The sequence below is a fragment of the Cylas formicarius genome, unplaced genomic scaffold, assembly GCF_029955315.1.
Source record: "Cylas formicarius isolate icCylForm1 unplaced genomic scaffold, icCylForm1.1 PGA_scaffold_2__14_contigs__length_35257938, whole genome shotgun sequence".
NCBI classification, from domain to species: Eukaryota; Metazoa; Arthropoda; class Insecta; order Coleoptera; family Brentidae; genus Cylas; species Cylas formicarius.
Window position 1 is genome coordinate 7,128,009 of NW_026844319.1, and position 12,291 is coordinate 7,140,299.

At 32.9% G+C, this 12,291-nt stretch overlaps 1 protein-coding gene across 3 annotated transcripts in view; it reads left to right on the plus strand.

Moving 5' to 3' along the window:
• The window catches only part of LOC132698472 (uncharacterized), a 109,255-nt gene that overhangs the window by 17,445 nt on the left and 79,519 nt on the right, over positions 1–12,291 (plus strand). For 2 of the 3 annotated variants that reach the window (XM_060664539.1, XM_060664537.1), the window contains one exon: positions 11,782–11,828. The exons of the other annotated variant lie outside the window; for it this stretch is intronic. The gene's annotated coding sequence lies outside the window, so the exon portion shown is untranslated. The remainder of the gene's footprint in view (positions 1–11,781; positions 11,829–12,291) is intronic. 3 annotated transcript variants of the gene reach the window in all.

A 12,291-nucleotide genomic window follows, 5' to 3' on the forward strand; every position in this document is an offset into this window, starting at 1 on the left:
GCGGTTATATCAAGAGCGCTTTCCTAATAGAGGCATACCAGATAGGCGAATATCTTCAAATGTACGTAGATGGTTGACTAAAAGGGACTGTAAGAATTCCAGAAATTGAAGAAGCAGTTTTAAATTCTATTGATGAAAATCCTGCACGATTTTCTATTGTACCCATGTCATATTCAACGTGTCCAAAGCGTTGCTTCCCAGAGATTTTCCCTGGCGTCTTAATTTTTGGACAAAATTGCGCATTATATCTTGTTTGACTAAGAAATACTATTTGCAGATGAAGTTAACGTTTCCAGAAATGCAATCAGAATTTTTTGACAATAACCATACTTGGGCCGATGGAAACTCGCATGAAGTCGTAGAATTTAAACATCAAGAAAAGTTTTCGGTAAATGTTTGGACTGGAATTGTTGGAAATTATTTATTTGGACCAGTTTACTGCCAATAAGGCTAAATGACTATAACTATCGCGAATTTTTAGAAGAGGATTTACCAATATTGCTAGAAGAAGAATTAGGAACTAAAAGTGGTTTATGCATGAGGGCGCCCTTGCTTACTTGGGTAGGTCGCGGCGGACCTCATCCATGTCCCCTAGCTCCTTAGATTTAAATAATTTTGGTTAGTTTTTTTCTCCTTTCTTTTGGGGCATTTTAAAAGCCTCTTTTATTGCGCCCCACTTAACACTGTAAGAGAGCTAAAGGATCGTATAAGAGCGTCCTACGATTTAATAAGAAACACTGGAGGCATACTTCAAAGAGTGCGCGGCAATATGAGGAAAAGAGCTGAAGCGTGTATCCTTCAATAACTTATCTAGTTTCTATGTTCTTTTTTTCAAAAAGGTTGTTATTAGTTTATTAACAAACAATCTTGTTACAAATTATTAATAGTAGGTAGTGTTTTTTTTATAATATTTTTTCTGAAAGACACTGGTTGGTAACTAAAAACTAGATGTTTTGTGTTAGGTAGAAATTTTATTTTTCATAATAGAGATTTCGATTTAACCAGTACAATGGCGACCAATAAACTAAAATATTATTAGTATATGTCAGTCAGTCACGCCACTGATTTCTTTAAGAAAATAATGACATTTTCATTTATTTATGGGCAGATTTAATCTATTAATTTTTTTAATATTATGAACACGCAGAGAAGAGGTTTTTATTTTTTTTTTAAGCGAAAATCGTACACCTGATTGAAACAAATCCAGAAATTAAATTTCTTTAAGAATGATTGGAGGTTGCGGAATAATTTTTATTTTAAAGGAAGTCAGAGGCGTACCATCAATGTCTGCCAAAATAGACAGGTGAAATTCCATACGCCCACCACTGGTGTATTTTAAAAAACTTGCCAAATTCCATTAAAATATCTACAGTGGTATTACAGACATTATGGCGAACATAAGAAAAATGAAAGAAGATGCAAACTAAAGGTTATGTGTCAAAGATAAGGCGAGTTTACGTAACTTTACGTAGTAAGTGAGGTTTGTACAGATGAAGTTTATAAGCATTCTTCATCGTGTTTTGAAAATATTATGTTTCTGGAGAGACTAAATCCAGTCAGAGCAAGTGACTCCAATCTGCTGATAGCTGATTGAGGTCTGCCCCAAAGGATTAATGCTAGTCTAGATTTACCTGACTTCATTATAAGTTCGCCTTTGAGTTCTCTTACTGACGTCTCTGACAAAATTCAAGCTCGAAAGAAAAACAGGATCAAACGCAAACTTCGAAGGCAATTGCCATTATGTAAAGGGCATCTAGTATCCTTGAAAGTGTGAGCTGACCGGAAGACCCAGTTGGCAGATTAAATATTGTAGATGCTTTTTTGCTATTAGTTTTAAAATACTGATATAGTTAGACCGTACAACTAACTATTTGTAATTTGTAGAACTGTGTGTGCCGATTTAAAGGAAATAACAAATAATGCCACATGTAAACGACTTAAGACAAATCTTGGATATTATTTATAAGAGGAATTGGAAATAGATACAGACCTAGGCAAATGTAGTGTAGTGTGTAGTGTAATGTATATCTGTATAATTTTATACAAAGGAAACATCACTTTTTGATTTTGAAATAAAACTTAATCAAGGAAATAAAATTTTTCATTTTGTAAACGATTAAAAACTGTTTGGGGTTCTTTTAAATAATAGGAACAAGAGCACTTCAGTATTTGGTATTTTATATATATTATATACAGCTTCTGCCTGTATTAACACTGACGTAACTTCTCCACTTTCCAGCGAAAATATTTAAAGATTTTACAAACTGAAATTTATATGACATGATCTTTTAAACATTCACATGAACCAATATTTTATTTCATTTGGCATGCTCAAAAACTGTTTAAACTGTTCAACACTCTTGTTTATCCTATTGTTTGGCCCCTTTATTTTAATTTATTTTCTAGCCAAGGCCTGACACGTCACCTTCTTTCGATGTAAGGTAGCAACAAATTATTGCAGCCAGGATAAGGGCGAAGGCAGCAATTCTTTTACTGTTTTGTATACCAAATTCGGGATTCAACATTTTAATTAAATAATTAAAAACCAAAACAAAAATAGTAAAACATAACCTGAAAATACTAAATATTGGCTGAACTGTTGAATAATATTTCGAGACGTCAAATAATCGACGATGCTCCTTCCTATACTTCATGAATTTGTTGTCAGTGTCACATTTTGATAGCAGTAAATTTAACCGCTATGTATTATGGTTCTATCCCCATAATTAAAAAAATTAATAATTAATTTTTTTAATTCACTTCACAAAAAAATCTCTGATATATTTTTTAGTTTGTAAGTTAGGTAAGATTTATGGGCTGGCACTTGAACAATTTAATTGCCTCCCAGATCCTTTTTGCATTATGTTATAAATATTGTTTTTGTATGTGTTTTTTTACCTTTAAAGATGCAAATAAAATTTATATTATTATTGTTACTGTCATTTAAAATAGAAATAAAATATTGTTATTTATCTTTATTGCTTTTTTTAAATACTGTTGAATGGCACAAAATTACTCCTTAGCCGATACTATTATGATTTCTTTTTTAATACAAATTACCGCAAATGGACCTGGAATTACCAACGTATGTTGTTCCCATAGAAAACTATATTCGATTCGAAGGCAAAATAACCTTCGTTGATAAAATCTTGCCGAATCGAGAGCAATCGTCTCATTTAGACTGAAAAAACATAGGTTTAAGCGCGTGCCAGTAATATCGATTTAATTGACACACAAAATCCCATCGAAACAGTCGATTTCAATTAGCGGTCGCGCCCATCGAAAAACCTTCACTCGCGAAACTGTAAAATCAGAACCACCGCGTTGCTTTAACCACAGTTATATCGTTAATATGTGTGTTTTTGCAACACCTAATGCAACGACAAATATTATTACCATTTCTGTCCGGAATGACGGAGCACATTCGTGCGAAAAAGGATTTTTTTTAAATGCCCGCCTATGCTATTAACGACGCATCCATCGCAATATCCATGATGTTATGCAACGTTCTTTGCAATCATTGTTTAACGTTTATTTATTATGCTCTTGACGTTACGTACTTGGCAAACAAGCCTACTTGAGCATCGTTGACCTCAAGACACGACGCAAATAAACCTACTTGATTCCGAACGTCATTTGCGATGGTTTAAATAATAAAATTGCGATGCATATTTAAGTGAAATCGGGATATCTGGCAACGTTAGGGCAATAAATAGCCAACGGAAATTGCGGGACGAAAAAAGAAGCAAAGCCAAAAGAAAACTGTTTAACGACAACAGTTTTAAATAAACATCGAGCGTGTCTGCTTATAGTTTCTACATCGGCGTTAATTTTCATGCGTCTCTCATATTTATTTCCCAGTCAAAGAGGAAGCGTCGCAGCATCTCTGGAAGTCATCCAAGATCTTATTTTTTTACGCTTCTGGCCCGTTTCCGGAAAATGGACTTTGACAGTTTTATTGGAAGAACCCGATGTTTCGCAATATTATTAGTTTTCCATAAAAAAAAATTATGTTACTATCGAAAAAAATTCAAATTGTTAAGAATTTAAACTTCCTAACATTTTACGTTGGGCACGTCTGCTAGGGACACTCGCCCATTGTCGACTTTCGGCGAGGTAGAAAAGTATCCATTCCTTAGAGAGTTACCAGGAGGGTGAAAGTCAAATACTCAAACTGGAAACAGGAATGTAGCTGTCCAGGCAACCATACAGGTTGGGGCATTTATTTTTCTTCACAATTTCACAATTGCATTCCTACAAACCGTTGAAATACTACTTATTGCCGTTTTTTTGTTCTATTTAACACAACTTTGGTATGTTTCGGTTGAGTTTTTAACAAAAATAACTAGAGAATTAGATATAACGAATGGAAGGCCGTACCCTAAATTTTGATATATTCTTAATTATTTGTCTATGTAGAAGACTGCCTAGTAGTGTTAGTCTGTAGACCTTCCACTACGCAGCAAAAGTAACCGGTCCTTTTTTGCACAATTAAAGGAATTTAGTAACGACAACAGTTTAAATTATGCCAGCGAGAATTCGATTTAACTCAGTCCTCATTTTCATGATATTGTTTTTAACTTTGTAGATATTAATGCAAATGTGTAACGCTTCTTATTTTCAAATTTGTTAAAGATAGAAGAAAAGCACAATTCAGCCTTGGGCATCATAAAAAATTCAAACCACTTTAAAATGGTAGAACACTGACCCAAATACTCGTTGCCAATTTCCTTTTTGTTTATTTTTTTTCTGTAAGTGTTTTTTTATTATTGTTATTAGGGATTGTTTATTACTGAGATGTTGTTTGTTTTTTAAATGATTTACTGTGCCTGATTTATTTATTTTTTAATACTTTAGAAAATGTTACCGCTGTCCTTTCATTTTTTATTTTGTTTGTTTAGAATTAATATTATTTCCTTTTCTTGGTATTCTACCTTGAATATTAATTTCAGTTGCTCTTTTAAACCGATGTTACTGTAATTTCTTTTATCTTGCCCTCCCATCTGGGAATAGTTTTCCAATTCACGGTTTGGTGGCGCTGTTTTGGTGTTTTTATACTGAGTTTGCACTTCTTAATCTTAATATTCTTTGGTGGTGACTGTTACGTTACGCAACCAGTACTAAGGTCCACTACTACATTAAAAAACAACACTATAAGCGTAAAGCATATGCATTTAAGAAACTGCAGATTCATTTTACTTCCGTTTCCATATTACGCGAGGAGAATAAGAGACTCTAAAGAATTTGAACCAGGTGCTGGGGCAGAAATAAGTTGTTCATATAGCACTTAAGAATGATACCAATGTCTTGCATGATCAAATAAACGTGTTGAAAATCACCGATTTCTCCACATTCACACTAGTTAGCTGGCTTAAAAATGCATCCGATGGAAGTAGATGAACAATGATTACTTCTTAAAATACATATAGTGGTGATTTCTTTTCTTGATAAGTTCAATCTATTGTAGATTTTGCTCATAACTCCATTTTCTTGTTCATAGGGTCCAGCATATCGACAGATCATTTTTAATTGGTTTAAAAAATTCAGAGAAGTCAGGTTTTGAATCTAGAGATTCAAGATCTTTAGAAAGAATGGCCACACTATCAACAGTATCGTTACGAGTTCCAGGACGGCTGTTTAAAAATATTCCCTTTTAAAAGGGAAGTTTCATGATGGCGTGTCAATACAAAAATATGTATTTTTAAATGCTCCACCACAAAATATGTATATTAGCATTATTGGGAAAAAATAGAAAATATTTATATAAAGATATTTTTCAACCTGCTGCCTTAATTGCATTAATATAATATTAATATACGTTACGAATGCATTTCTAGGAGTTTAGTAAAATAGCTAACGTGTTTTCTAAAATCTTGCCAACATGAAGAAATTTTTAAATGTGATTTTTTAAACGTCTACGTTATCTTGTTCAGCTATTGCCCATATGCCACGTTTATTAAGATTTCCCCATGCCGATTAGTTTCCGTGACATAATAATCGTATTTATATACATTAAAAATTCATGTAATCGATTTAATACTCATCTTACTTGGAAATATGTTTTTGTTATTACTCTTTTTTTCCACTTCCACGGGCTACTGTAATACTTTTTATAAAACTTCGGCATTCCTCCTGCGTCGGTTTTTGTTGACTCCAACTAGCTAACCTTTCGTCAATCATCCTGTTGGATTCTTCAGGGCTTGACTGAAACTCAGTCATGATTGGCGAAACGTTAGCTAGTTCGAATTAACAAAAACCGACGCAGGAGGAATCCAGAAGTTTTAAAAAAACTAAATTGTTTTGGTAATCTAAAACTGCAAATTTAATGAACTCTGTTTTTTTTGTCAATGTGAAGCAGTTTAAGAACGGAATTAATTAAAGATGCCCTTTAAATTAGTATACCAACCGAGAATGCCTATTTAAAGAACATGAAAAAATGATTGTTGTTCGGTAATCCTATCAATACATTCATACATACATACACAATTCAATATGCCGCTCTGAATCTCCACTTATCCTCATAAAGTGTCGTATTTTAATTCTTGTTTTTCTTTGTCGTACAAGGTGGGTTTCTCTTCATTTGCTTTGAATGAAAATATATCTACAATTTTTATTTTTGATTTTAATATAGTTAATAACACTTATTTAGGTATTTAGTAGAGATGCAGCTGTCATATAAGTTCGAGTTAAGAGGAATGGCGATTAGTAAGTTCAAATTGAAACCTAATATATGCTATGCAACAAATTAGAGAAAGTCCAATTTAGTCGCGAATTATATGTGGCACAAGCACCGAGTGGCGTCTGTCAACTGTCAAACATTAAATTGTCATTGCTATAATTTACCGAAAACATCCGATCCCGATCAAACACGTGATTAAAATACTGGAAATATCAAAAGTGTTTCGAGATTATCACTAATGAAGGCTGACGCCTTAAAGTGATAGGTTTGGCACGTACTCTAGAGTAGTGCTTCACAGTATATTATGCTAATTCTAAAAATTTAATCTTAAAGATCCCATTTCCTTGTGACCGATTATGTTTGAAAACGGCAAATTTATGTATAGAATCCTCATTGAGATGAGAGCAGCATAACAAGTGTTTATTCAATGTTTACAGTCATATATAAACTTGCTTCACTCTCCGGACCGGACGGAAATTACAAATTTTAAAATATCATGGCTAAAATTTACCGAAAATATTCAATTGCTCTCAAACCCGTAACTTAAAGGAAGCTTCCGCAACTTTAATCCACGCATAAAAAGTAAGTACTAGTAAAGTAGAGTAGGTGTTACCCTCGTAGCTGTTGTTTGAAAAATTCCCGAGACTAGGGGAGCTATTTGCGAAATGCGAATGAAATTTTAAACTGAAATACTGCCAGCGCAGTATGGCAGTCGCAAATTCGTTTTAACATTACGAGTTTTAATCTTTTAAAATTGTTTTCGGTTTAATTTATTAGAGTGTATGATTCACTAATTGAGGACGTATACATAATCGTTTTAATTATATTGATGCCTTCGAAGTGCTTGCTGATGGACAAGTTATAGAAATTTTTAGGTTATCCAAAGAGTTGTGTAGAATTGGCAAAAGTTTTGGTAATTTACGCATTACGCACTCCGAAATAAGTGATTGATCGAGCAAGGTGGAGACTTGGAATGTTAATTAAATCGTTATAACAAACTACGAACTCGTTCGTAATAAAAAACTATACGCGATTGTCTGATTGCGATTAGAACGCGAAACGATCGTGCCATCGGCAAATCACGAATCGCATCGGGAATTACGTAAGGTGGGTCGTGAAACGCCCTTTGGGGGCAAACGTGTTAAATGAAATTCGGGCAACGAAGCAGGGAGAATATATAAAAAATTCAGAAATCCCAGGCGCGTGAAAGTATCCGACTTTAAATGCCAGTTCACTCTACGAAAACAAACGTTTATCCGAAAGGTCGGCACGTATCTACAAAGGTATGAGATACTTGCGATTGTACCGATTTTGGCTTAATTGGCATTACCACGGTAATTGATCTTAAATAAAATCGCTCAACAGAAAATGTCAGTCTCGTTCGCACCTGATATGGATTAGCGTAAAGCTCAAGTAAATAATGCAAAAAGAATCCAGGTTATTTACTTTGTACAGAAAAGCAGCATCAAAACAGTTTCTTCGAGCTTCAAGTGACTTCAAATTTATTTTAAGTTTTCTTCGTACGATCGTGTCGATCTCTGTTGCATCTAAAGTTTAAGTTGTTAAAAAGTTTTTTTGTGTGCTTTCTATTCTGATAATATATTTACTATAAATAGGATTCCAAACTGAGGATATATGATATATGAGGTTATATACGATTATAACTGTAGTTCTCAAAATGAAGCCTAGATTTGTCAAACATTTTTTGACAATAGTTTCGATATGAGCCTCAAAGTTTAACTGAAAGTCAAGAACAACTCTTTTCAGCTGTTTATTACAAAGCAAGCAAGTCAATTTCTATAAATTTCTTTTTCCATTAGTTTTGGTTAGTTATCGATATTTCTCAAGATTTAAACTCTTCGTTTTCAAAATTCTTCATCTTTTTTATTAATATATTCTTAAACGTAACAGTTTTTCCAATATTTTAGTTTTTCTAAAAAAATACTAGTTTTCACAATTCCAAAAAAAAAAGATTATTATTTTTAAAGGTATCATTTTTGATATTAGCGCTACTCGAACATGACTTAATGTCCAAAATAAGCCAAATATAGTTGGATCATTTTAAATTGAAATATTTCTATTTTCTACTATAGCACACTATATATATTATTAATGTTTTATTTTTTTCAACTTATAACTTTTGTTAAATATGTTATATGCTTATTTTTAATCATGTCCGATTTATTTTAACTTTTTTTTTTAACTTTTCATTGTCAAATTTTTACCTTGTACATTCCAACGAATAAATTCATAAAGTTTATTGTGGGGTCGGTAAATTAAAAAAAAAACTAACTATAGATTTTCCTGAAGCTGTTGGCAGTAAGACTTTACAAGGCGAAGTACCCTAATAGCCGTATAGACAATCTCTTCAGTGTTTAATATACGTTTATTTTGGTTATAAATTATAAATAAAAAATAAACCTGTATTTTATGAAAGTAATTTTCAAAAAGTAAACAAGATGGGCATTACATATCCTAAACTTTTTGAAAATCTGGTATATCAGATCGATAAACTAATCCGTAGAGTTACTGCTTTCCGTATGTCAGGAACACTCGATATAGTTCCAAAATGGATTTGCGAGGACGTTTTTAAAGCCTTCAACGCGAATAATAAGAACCTCGGTTCCTAGCGAAGACCATTAGACCTTTGATGGCTCTTCCAAACTTAATGAGCGTTCCTTGAACGTTATTTGCCTTTTCCCAGAACCGTCGCAGACGACCGATCTATCTCCCATTCGTGACCGCTCTATCTCGCCCATTATTCGGCCGTTTTCTTTGCGCTCTCACTCTTTCGCATGTGATCCCATGCAAACATCAGCATTAATAACCTGCCGAGTATGTACCGAATAAATTATGTTACTAATTACATGCAGTGCTCCATGTTGGTAAATACGTTAAGCTATCTCGTCCTCATAGTGAAACCGAAAGCTATCGCGAATACCTACGGAATACCAAATCCGAATCTGTTTTCTTATGTATGTTTGCCGCTGTTTATGAGACGCGATATGTTTGGTTTGTTGAGAATGGGTTAGGGGGATTTTTTTTTCAAATATGTTCCTATAATTTTTCAAAAGCGAAATGCTTATGCGTACGTGTTGTATTTATTTCTCTGTCAACATACGTTAGTAGTTTCGAGGTTGATCAATTGACCATCAATTGACCACTTCTTAATCGAATAGTCAAATTCGATCAAAATTGTTTTAATTGATATCTTGCAATTGTAGAGTGTTATCAATCATTATTTAATAATTATCTGTATTTTGTAATAATTTACTATGCGTTTGTGATGTTCAATTTACCTAAAACCCTCTTCAAGGAATACCCGAATACCGTACTCCACATCCCAATAAAAACATGCACATTATAAATAAGTAAAAATAAATTAATATAAATTTCAAAAATCTTTAAAATTATTTCGGTCAGTTAACACAAAAAAAATGTACCGCTCAGTTCCACAACACTTCACCTTAGTATGAAATGGGAAAAATGTGTAATAAAAGAATGTTGTATGTTATTGCTCATTTTTAGATTATCAGCAATATACAGGGTGTTGCATGTTGAAAATTTGAAAATATTTTTAAATTGTTTCTTTTAGTATTTCCTTTGTATCTGACACGTTTTCCTAAGACAAATATAAAATGAGATATATTATTTCAACGCACTATTTGAACCCACTGTGTATACAGGGTGTCCCAGTAAGGGCAATTAGGTACGGTATTGGGGAAACGGATATTCCTAAAAATAAATCGCCCAAGAGAAAACCACCAGACGACATTTTGCGGATTGCCATCTTGAATTTTAAAACCCGTTTTCTGCAGAATTTTCTTATATTAGAGTGAACACTGTTTTAAAACTAAGACAAATTTAAATCTTCTTTGTTAGATGCTTTTTACTTTTACTTTTACTTTATCTCTAAAAGGAATGTGGTGACGGGTTGCTTCAGCATTTCCGGACATAAAGGATAAAAAGAGCTGTTCCCAAGGTATTGTAAGTATTAGTGAAGTATCAAACGTACAGCGAATGAGATGATTGGGACTGAATACCCTCAGGCGTTTTTTGACATATGACCTTGACAAAATGATGTAAAATTGGCAAATAACAAATGTGTAAATAAATTCATAATATTTATTGTTAGTAAATTGCCGAAAAATAAGTTTACTTTACAAGTCGAAGTACCCTAATAGACGTATAAAAAACTGTTTGATGCTAGTGCTGGTATTGAATGTGAAAAACGGAAAGTGAAAAACCACTTCAATGAAGAAAAAGAATTGGAAATTTTGTGCCTGTCTGTTTTCCGATATAACTACTTTTCGCACCATGTTAATGGTCATAACATGCATTATTATTTAACCAATTTTCATTTAAGGTGTGGTGTGGAATAGACTTTAAAGTTATTGCAATGCAAACGACTTAACGGGCCTAGATATTTAAGCTTTTTGCAGAATAATGTACCTGAACTTCTTAAAGAAGCTGATAACAATGAGATAAAACAAAGGTGATTTCTGCATTACTATAGGGAAGTTCGAGAATAACACCGTTTATACTAAATAGCGTCTAAGAAAATATGCGAATCCATTAATTGCCCCATAATAATAACTAAAAATGAGATACATTAATTTGTAGTAATAGGTATTTAATATTATTTATTTTTTCTGTGAATTTAAAATTTGGCCCTAATTTTCACTAAAAGTGTCTGTTGCTTTATCTACGCCTACAACAAAGTTCTCTCTCCTGCAGTTAATGTAGTGCTTCGGGTAGACTACTTTTGCACTCTGGTTTGGCAAGGGAAACCGCTATAAAAGCTTTTCTCTTACAGGTGGATAAATAAGCATTGCTTAATAATAAATTTGCGTAAACTTACGGCTTATATAAAAAATTCGTGACCATCACAGTGTCGAGATCAGGATCTTAATCTATATGCAACGGGTTCTTCATTTTTGTTGTTCTCAATGTTTGGTCTGATGTTTTTGGACACAGTAATTTCGTTTAGGTACAGATCAATTCGGTCTTAACGGGTGTCGGCAAATGGAACTCTATTTCAACAGTTTCGAAGTACTACTGAGATTTCATATGCGATCCCTTACACTAGTTTGTGTTTTCAGATCTGATGCAGACGATGTAAATTCACTGCAATCTCCTAATTCCAAGGGTAAGTTGGATTTTTATTTTTTTTCATGCATAAGGGTCACAGTCTTTCAGTGTGACCGAAATTCGTTGTCAGGGCTGGATATCTCGGTTGTCAGTAAAACTAGATGCCAGCTGTTTGCGGCTCATGGTTGAGTTTCTGAGCTACAGCGCTCCATATCTCGGTTCATATTTACACATTTACACTATCGAAAAAAAAACGTTTATTATGACATAAAGTTGTGTATTTTTAAATTTAAATTTTAAATTTTATCATTTTATCTTTTTATCATTCATCACTTTATTGCATCCGCTAAATGACTTTCCGAATATATATAACAATTTACTATTTGTTTTTAATTCAGGTCTGTATGCAATATTATAATATTTTAATATGACTTCTTATGGAAGGGAAATGCAAATAAATTGTTATTATGGTCATTGTCATTATAATTATTATTATAATTAAATATTTTATAATTTTCATT